Here is an 8,868-nt window from a genome sequence, read left to right on the forward strand (position 1 = left end):
TTAAAATTATGTAGAAGAAAAAATATCCCTTTTTAAAAATGTATTAAAGTATACAAAAATCCTTTGAAAATTGTAAAGCATTATACAGATGTGAAACATCATTATTGTAACATGGCCTATGTTGGCCCCGCTGTCCAAGAGTCAGGTCTGTTACATTTTACCTCCCTCCACCTTTACAGTACCATACAGGGTTATTAAAAAAAGGTGCTTCTCTGCCATTGGCTTGAGCTCCCACTGATCATGCCCCCCACAGTGATTCGCACCTCAGTTCCATTTAACCACTTAACATCAGATTTGCTTTTTTAAAAGGATTTTTCTAGGATATAGCAAGAACAAGCATACAAATATTTCCCCCAACAGTTGAGAGTTGTAACCCCCCCATATAGCCCTGGTCTCTTGGGAGAAGAGAGAGGTTAGCTCACTTCCTATGAAGCATTAGTCCACCCAGTTCAAATTCAAGCTTCACTGCTCTAATTTCCCAGACCCTTGTTCCTTAAGGGTTCCCTATTATGCTGGCTGCAATACTGGGTCTGGATTCCTAGACACCCAGATCCTCATGACTTGAGCTCCTGGGTCAGCAACTCTACTCCCTACACCAAGAACTGAAAAGAAGGAAATTTTTTGTAAGAAAAAAAAAAAAAGGCTAAAACTCCTGGTCCATTTTCAGCTCTGTACTGCCTAACGGGGGTAGGTGGGGACGTGGCCCTCAGGTCCTCTCCCTTTAACACTTGGTTGGTCATTGTACTTCATTCTCTAAAAGCACTGAAGTGACATCACTATGCTAAAGTCAAGTTACAATATGTCCAGCTGTGGTTGATCAGACCAAAGCAAGCCTGGAATGCTCTACCACAGGCTGGGCACAAGTAGCCCATGTGAGGAGAGTTGAGGATGTGTCTATGGCAGGTAGAGGGAGCTGAAAAATTGAACAAAAAATCATGCATACCCAAGTTTGAAAAACTTTTGAACTCTCAGCCATATGGTAACAGAAGTCCAAAAGAATGAAGATGAATCACACGGCCTGCCTCCTGATAAAAAAAATGAGGAAACTGAGGCTGAAGAGAAACTAAATGATTGGCTCACAGTCATCACCAGCTAAGCAAGCATGCAACTACAAAACTATTTCAAACAGGGGTGGCTAGGCAGTGCATTGAACAGAGCACTGGCCCTGGAGTCAGGAGGACCTGAGTTCAAATCTGACCTCAGACACTTAACACAAAAACTACCTGTGTGACCTTGGGCAAGTCACTTAACCCTAATTGCCCTACCTTCCCCCCTCCAAAAAGCAAAAAGACAAAAACAAAAAATCCTAGTTCAAACAGATCTTTTAACTATACCACCATGGCTATCATCCTCAGGGCTGCTGAAAGCAAAAATCTGCCATTGCAAAGAGGAAAACATCACATAAAGCCTCCCTCTCCATCTACTAACTTTTGGGCATGACTTCAAGATCACAACCACAGACTTTTCTTGGACAATATGGGTTGGCTTTGTAGGTAGCTAGGAGAAGGGAAGGATGCAGAAGGATGCAGAAGGAAATGGAGCTCCAGCTGACCTATTATCATTCAACCCACAAATACAATCTGGAACCACATGATACAGAAAGCTGCCCTTCCATCTTGCAACATACCATTCTTCTCCCCCATCCTGTCCCACAATAAACCTTACTATGTTCCTAACCATATTTAATAGAAATAAACGTGGCATATTTTTTACAAGAAAAAAATTGTCCATGTGAACATTTGGAGTGGATTCTGTAAATTTCTGCACCTCACGTTTCTTTTGATCTACTTCCATTTTGTTTTGCTCATAGAGCACAGCACCTTCTCTGATGAGGACATGTCATGCTGGGGGGGGGGGTCCTGTGTGAGTGTCTCCCATGTCACACAATCAATTACAAAGTTCTTCAGAGAAACCTTGAGAGTGTCCTTGCATCATTTCCTCTGACCACCGTGTGAATGCTTGTCCTGTGTGAATTCTCCATAAAACAGTCTTTTAGGCAAGCTTCTAGGCATTTGAACAACGTCGCCAGCCATCGGGGCTGTGCCCTCTGCAAGGGTTTGAATGTTTGGCAGTTTGACACATGCATTGTTAGAGCTAGTTCACTGATTGGGAGGCTCCATATGAGAGTGACTACCACATGATATCAGTGCTGTGAGTGAAGGGACCCTCCACCCTCAGAAGTAAATGCAAGAAAAACCCAGAGTAGACTCATTCCCAATTTCAGCTATGAAGCCAATGGGAAAAACCTATTCCCAACCACGTAGGCCAACACCAAGTGTTCAGATATGAACCAGTTCTCCTGTCTCCCAGAAGCAGGTCCCTCAGCATCTCCCATGTGGATAATACCATTTGATGTGATCTAGGGATGTGCCAAAACTTCATCACATCGTTACCATTACTTAGAGGCTACATAGCATAGTAGATAAGAGAGCTGGCCTTGGAGTCAGAAAAACCCAGATTCAAACTGAAACATACTAGCTGCATAACTACAGGCAAGTCACTTATCTTCTCGGCACTCCTGGTGGTGCAGTGGATAGAATACCAGGCCTGGAGTCAGAAAGACTCATCCTCCTGAGTTCAAATATGGCCTCAGACACTTACTAGCTGTGTGACCCTGGGCAAGTCACTTCATCTTGTTTGTCTCCATTTCCTCATCTATCAAATGAGCCAGAGAAGGAAATGGCAAACCACTCCAGTATCTTTGCGAAGAAAACCCCAAATGGGGTCGCAAAGAGTCATTCCTGACTCCCCCAGATAACTTTTAAGGCTACTACTGCTGGTGCTACTACTCCTACTAATAAAAAATTGTAAGTGCCCAGAAGTTAACTAACTGGCTCTATTTCTTACCTTAGAATGGATATTCCCTCAAGACGTTACCTTTAGCCCTCTCTTTTCTCTGTACTCTTTTTCTCTTGTCAATCTCATTTACTCCTACGATTTCAAAGACCATTATTATAAAGATTACTCTGAAATCTATATCTCTAGCCTTGACATCTCTACTGAGTTTCCAACTACTTATAATAGCCTCCTAACAGCCTTTCCTGCTTCCAACCTCTTCCCCTTGCCATCTATCCTACACACCACTGCCAGAAAGAGCTTTCTCATGTATGCATGTTGCCATATCATGTATCTTATCAAAATACTTCAATGGCCCCCTATTACTATTGCATAAAATTCAGACTCCTTAGTTTATCATCCTGAGCCCTCTACAATCTGGCCCTGCCCTCTCTTTCCAGCCTTATCCATCAATCACTCATTATTTACTAAGCACTTATTATATGCCTAGCACTTTGCTAGGTGCTGGAGATACAAATACAAAAATGAAATAAACAGTCCCTACCCTCAAGGAGCCTACATTCCAACAGGAAAAACAACATATAAGTATATGTAATATCTAAGCAAAGTAAATAGAAGATAATTTTTCAGGGAAGGAGAGACATTAGCAGCCGAGATCAGGAAATGCTTTATGTAGGCGGTAGCATATGATATGAGCTTTGACTGAATCTAAAAGGTCTGAGAGACAGAAGTGAGAACAGAGTACATTCCAGACATGAGAACTGGCCTGCGAAGAAACAGAAATATAGGTGGGGTGTTATGTGTAAGGAAGAACAAGGAGGCCAGCTTGGCTGAGCCATAGGATGTGAAGATGAAGGGAAATACATTTTATCGAAAATGTCTTTGTTATGTGAAAGGCATAGGATATTTTTTTCCAACCTTCTTAAGTTATTTGGAGCCCTCTTGTAAATGCTATTGTCCTTTACATATGGTTTTACCTGCTAGACCAGTCACTTTACCTCTCCTCTAACTGGTCCCCACTCTGTCTTTATTCCAAGCAAGTGGAATAGGATAGGAAGGAGATCATCTGATCTATATCTTTGCATTTCAGAAATTAAAGACAATAAGGCATCAGAAACATGGATTTATGCATGCCTCCTTCCCTCTAGGAAAGAAGATGGAATCCGAACTTTGCTTCCTTATTTCTGCTGTTCTTTGAGTTCATAGTCTTCTCTTCTTTGCCTCCCTTCTAACATCTCCCTGCATCAAGTTTCTAAGTAACCATATTTACTGGTTTCTTTTGTTCAGGCTAAATCTTCATTTTCTGAATTGAGTGACACCCAAAATAATATCAAAAAACTTATATTTTTATTGTTCTTTGAAGTTTGCAAACTCAGTAATCTGTAAAAGTATCTTGATGCTTATTTTACCAATGAGGGCTCATAGATTGCAATGACCATGGTCATGTGGTTAGTGGAATTTGAACCTGGTACTTCCCAAATTCCAATCTAGAAGTCTATCACAACTCTACCAAGTTGCCTCTCACATTATGCCATCCATGATCTTTCTCCCAAGTCTAACAATCATAAAGCAGCCAGAGAACAGTATAAGGCAGTCTATAATCAAATGAAAAACTGAGTGGTACAGACAAAAAAAATTGATAGTACAACATTACATATGTTAACAGAAAAGGATATGAATGCTGGCTAAGGGATCATGGACAAGTCTTACTCATAATTAGGACTTAGGATTCACCTTAAGAGACAGGTGGTTTATGGATAGTCCAGAAGTAGAGAGGAGCTAGGTGACACAATTGGTAGAACAGTGGGCTGGGAATCAAGAAGATTCATCTTCCCAAGTTCAAATCTGGCCTGACACTTTCTAGCTATGTGACTCTGGGCATGTCACTTAATCCTATATGCCTCAGTTTCTTTGTCTGAAAATAGCAAACCACTCCAGTATCCTTGCCAAGAAAACCCCAAAATGGGTCACAAAGAGCCAGACACAGTTGAAACAACTGCACAACTGTATCAACAAAATAGGAATAAAAATACCAGTCATCCAACTCAAATTCTAAGGTTCTTTTAAGAAAAACACTGTGTAAGTCTTAAAGAGCTCTAGCGTGGGTTCCTAATTTGGGCCTATGATTTTAATATTTTGATGATGTATTTCAATATTGTTAGCTTCCTCTGTAATCTTATGTGTTTTACTTTTTGCCTTTAATAACATTATGCTGATAAGGAGTCTATAGGCTTCACCAAAATTTTGAAAGTATTCAGGACACAAGTTTAAGAACCTCTAGGCCATAGAAATAGGAATTATCAATATCATCTACCCTCACTTGAGCATAGACATTAGTATCCCTAGACAAAAATTGCTTCTTCCCTAGTCCAATCAAAATTCTAACTGCCTCTCAGAGTACTACTGACCTCAGTTAGATATTAACCTGATGGGAGTAATTTATACTAAGTTGTGAAGGACTGATAGATTTAATGTACCCCTATATACATTTTTTTAAAGAGAAGCCTATTAATTTAATATCTAATTAAAATATGTGGAAGAGGCATTTTTTTTAGTAGTCAGCTTTTTTCTCAGCATACAGCCACAAATCATACACACACCAAACTCTCCCACATCTTCAAGAGCTCTGTTAAAACATAAGTCAGCTCTTCAGGAAAGACTAGAATTGATATCATACCAGAGCATATAGGTAAGTGTTCTTAACTAGAGGATAAACTTGAAGTTTTTTTTTTCATATTTTGATAACTGTATTTTGATGTATTGTTTTCTTATTTTTTAATCCTGTCTTTTGTTATGCATTTAAAAACATCATTCTGAGAACAGGCTTCACCAGAATAGGCTTCACCAGACTGCCAAAGAGTTGAGAGACAGAGCGGGGGAGAGAGGGAGAAAGAGGGGAAAAGGAGTGATGGGTGTTAAGAACCCTTGATCTAAGGAGAGGCTAGGTGGTGCAGTGAATAGAGCACCAGCCCTGGAATCAGGATGACCTGGGTTCAAGTCTGGCCTCAGACACTTCACACACACACACACACACACACACACACACACACACAAAACTAGCCGTGTGACCTTGGGTAAGTCACTTAACCTCAATCACCCTCCAAAAAGCAAAATAATAATAAAAGATCCCCTGATCTAGGAAATATTGAAAACCCTGAATCAAGAAACTGAAGGTAGAAAGCATTCCTGGCAAGGCAAACTCTGAGTAGTTAGTAGACTTAGGGGTACAGGAATAACCAGACTTGGGGGGGGGAGGCACTCCAAGCAATAAGAAAAACAACCAAGATGAGCTTCTAAGTGGTAAATATTGACTGCAACTTATTAACCAAAAGGGTAGCCTGAGAATAAGCAGCCCAAATTCATGTCTGATTGGATATATAAAGGAGAAACTTTGAGATGAAAGCTCCCTCAATTGTCCATCTGAGCTCAGCACTCAGTGGAGTATTCCTGCACTCATGCATAAGATCTTGGAACTGGAAAATTTAACAGCCCGATGCCACATAATGTTCTGTCTGTTGCCCATGCATAACAAGTACATAACCATGCCCTACATTGCTGCTCTTTCCTGATCATAAGTCATCAATGCTACTTCATGCCCTTTGGCAGTAGGTCCAAAGGTTTTCCATAGGCCCTCAGGCAGCAAGATAAGGGGAAAAAATCAATTTATTCCCCCAAAGGCAGAACTAATGAACCTCCACAAACTGACCCCAATCCACCTTTCCAGCATCATTTCCATGCTACACAGCTGACTCGAATCAGATGAGTGGGTTCACCAACTCCAAAAACAGCCTTTAAAAGTCCTGTACTTGTACCTGCCCTTCAAGGACTGGATTAAGTCCTGCTTCTTCTGTAACTTGACCGCCTACTTCCTATTCTTTGACTTCAAAACCTCTGAACCAGAACACGATCTCCCTCCTGCAAGTTTTGCCTCCTTCCCTTTTCCAGACTACGTATTACTGAAATGAAATGGTAATGTATACATAAAGCAGTTTACTCTCTGGGGCACATTTTTTCAATAGTCGGAATATTAATAATCGGCATTTATATAACACTTCGAAGGTAAGTTGAACTGATGAGTTTAAGGGACGGCTGATCTCATTTCACTTTCACAATAGCCCTGAGGTAAGTGCAGGAGCTGTCATTACCCTCATTTTTCCAGCTGAGGAAACTGGGGCCCAGAGAGTTACAAGACTTTCCACTGTTGCCCAGCTAGTAAACATCAGTGGTAGCATTCAAACCCAGGTGTTCCCGATAGACATCAACATTCTTATCCGCTCCACTGTTCTACTTCAAAGTAAAAAGATTCTGTATCTATTTAGATACAGCTACATAGGACTTGTCTCCTTTCTCCAGTGCAAGCTCCTCAACAGTGAGTCTCATCCACATACTCCATAACACCTACCTAGCGCAGGGCTTTGCTAAGAGAAAGTCAATCAGCACTTATTTCAATTGAACGATTGATAATAGAGCAGCAAAATAAACTCCTTCCATTGCCACAGCAGACCAGGTACCAAAAGACCCCAGCTTGACCCCCAAATTCCTTCATTTCACCTTCTCCCCTCTTTCCACCCAAGTAAGATAAGGACTGGCAGAGAGAAGCAGAGCCCAGGCATTAATTAAGCTGCAAGGAGCACAGCCATCTCTGTGGGGCTGAAAATGGACTTGCCTCCGGGAGAACACTCTTCAAGGAGAGCTCATTCTTGGGAAATATTACCCTGCCAGGGCTGCCAAGGCCAGCCCTCCCAACCTCTGCCAGCACCACCCCCACAAGTTGGACCAGCCCAGGATGCCAGCGTAGCTGAACTGATGAAAGAAGTTTCCCCCAGACAGATAGGCGATAGTCAAGGAATTCTGAAACCACTCATTCCGGGCTTTGTCTTTCCCTCCCCACCACCCCCAGAGGCAAATACCAGTCTGCTGGTGAGAGGCAGACTGTGGGGTGCTGTTGTCAGAGCTGAGCAGCATAAACATGGACTTGGGAGGCCCAGGGCCCCAGCATACGGTTGCCAGAGTTCCTGAGGGCTGTCCTTGCACGCCTCGGTTCCAGACTCCCTCGTTGCCAGCTTGTTTTCACTCATGAGGTTGAAACTTTTAAACCTCAAGGACAGGAAGCTGCCCAGTCTCCCAGGTGCAGGTGCTAATTATAACCAGCTGCACGGAGGAGTGCCGTTCTCAGGCCCACTTCCTTTCTCACAGGCTGCTGCTGACAAACCCACTCCTGGGCTGCCTCACACCTTGCTTGGTTAAGGTGGTTTTTTCCAGCTATGAGTGAAATTTCACCCTTCTGCCTTCATTACTATAGTGGTTTCTTTAGGGCAGCAATTCTCACAATGTGGCCCATGGATTCCTGTTTCAGGGGGAACCTGTGATATCAAAACCATTTTCATAATAATACTAAAATGTAATTTAGCAATTAAAATGCTTCTCCCTTTTCCAGTCATATATTAGGTGAGGCCAGATCTTTTTCATACACTTCAACTAAAACAACATACAACAGATTGAATGCAAAGCAGATATGAGAAACCAGCTACATTCTGTTAAGACATTAAAGATAATTGCAAAATATGTAAAACAGCATCACACTTCTCACTGTGTTAAAGAATAAGTAACTTTTTTGTTTTGAAAATTACCATCATTTTCATTTTAGAATCTTATTTATATTAACATGTAATGGGTTCATCTACAGCTAGGTGGTCCAGTGGCTAGAGCACTGACCCTGGAGTGAGGAAGATCTGAGTTCAAATGCTACCTTAGACATTTTCTAGCTATGTGACCCTGGGCAAGTCACTTACCCTATGTTTGCTTCGGTTTCCTCGTCTGTAAAATGGGGATAATAATAGCACTGACCTCCCAGGGTTGTGAGGATAAAATGAGGTATTTTTAAGTGCTTTTCAAACCTTAAAGCACTGTACAAATGCTAGCTCTTATTATTTTTAATGAATTAATAAATACCTTCAAATGTGTCAGCTTTACTTTCTAATGTGGTAAATACCAATAGATATAACCCACATTAACAAAAACTCTTTGGGTTCCTCAATAATTTTGAAGAGTGTAAAGGAGTCCTAAGACCAA

General features: G+C 41.5%; 1 long non-coding RNA gene across 1 annotated transcript in view; it reads right to left on the reverse strand.

The window, feature by feature from the left end:
- The window catches only part of LOC138172642 (uncharacterized), a 31,384-nt gene extending 23,475 nt beyond the window's left edge, over positions 1-7,909 (reverse strand). Inside the window, exon 1 of the long non-coding RNA XR_011171198.1 lies at positions 7,707-7,909. This is a non-coding gene — a long non-coding RNA (uncharacterized lncRNA). The remainder of the gene's footprint in view (positions 1-7,706) is intronic.
- Positions 7,910-8,868: the final 959 nt, after the last annotated feature.

Source organism: Petaurus breviceps, unplaced genomic scaffold, assembly GCF_028583685.1.
Source record: "Petaurus breviceps papuanus isolate PSGF00001 unplaced genomic scaffold, PetGlider_PUasm1.0 128, whole genome shotgun sequence".
NCBI classification, from domain to species: Eukaryota; Metazoa; Chordata; class Mammalia; order Diprotodontia; family Petauridae; genus Petaurus; species Petaurus breviceps.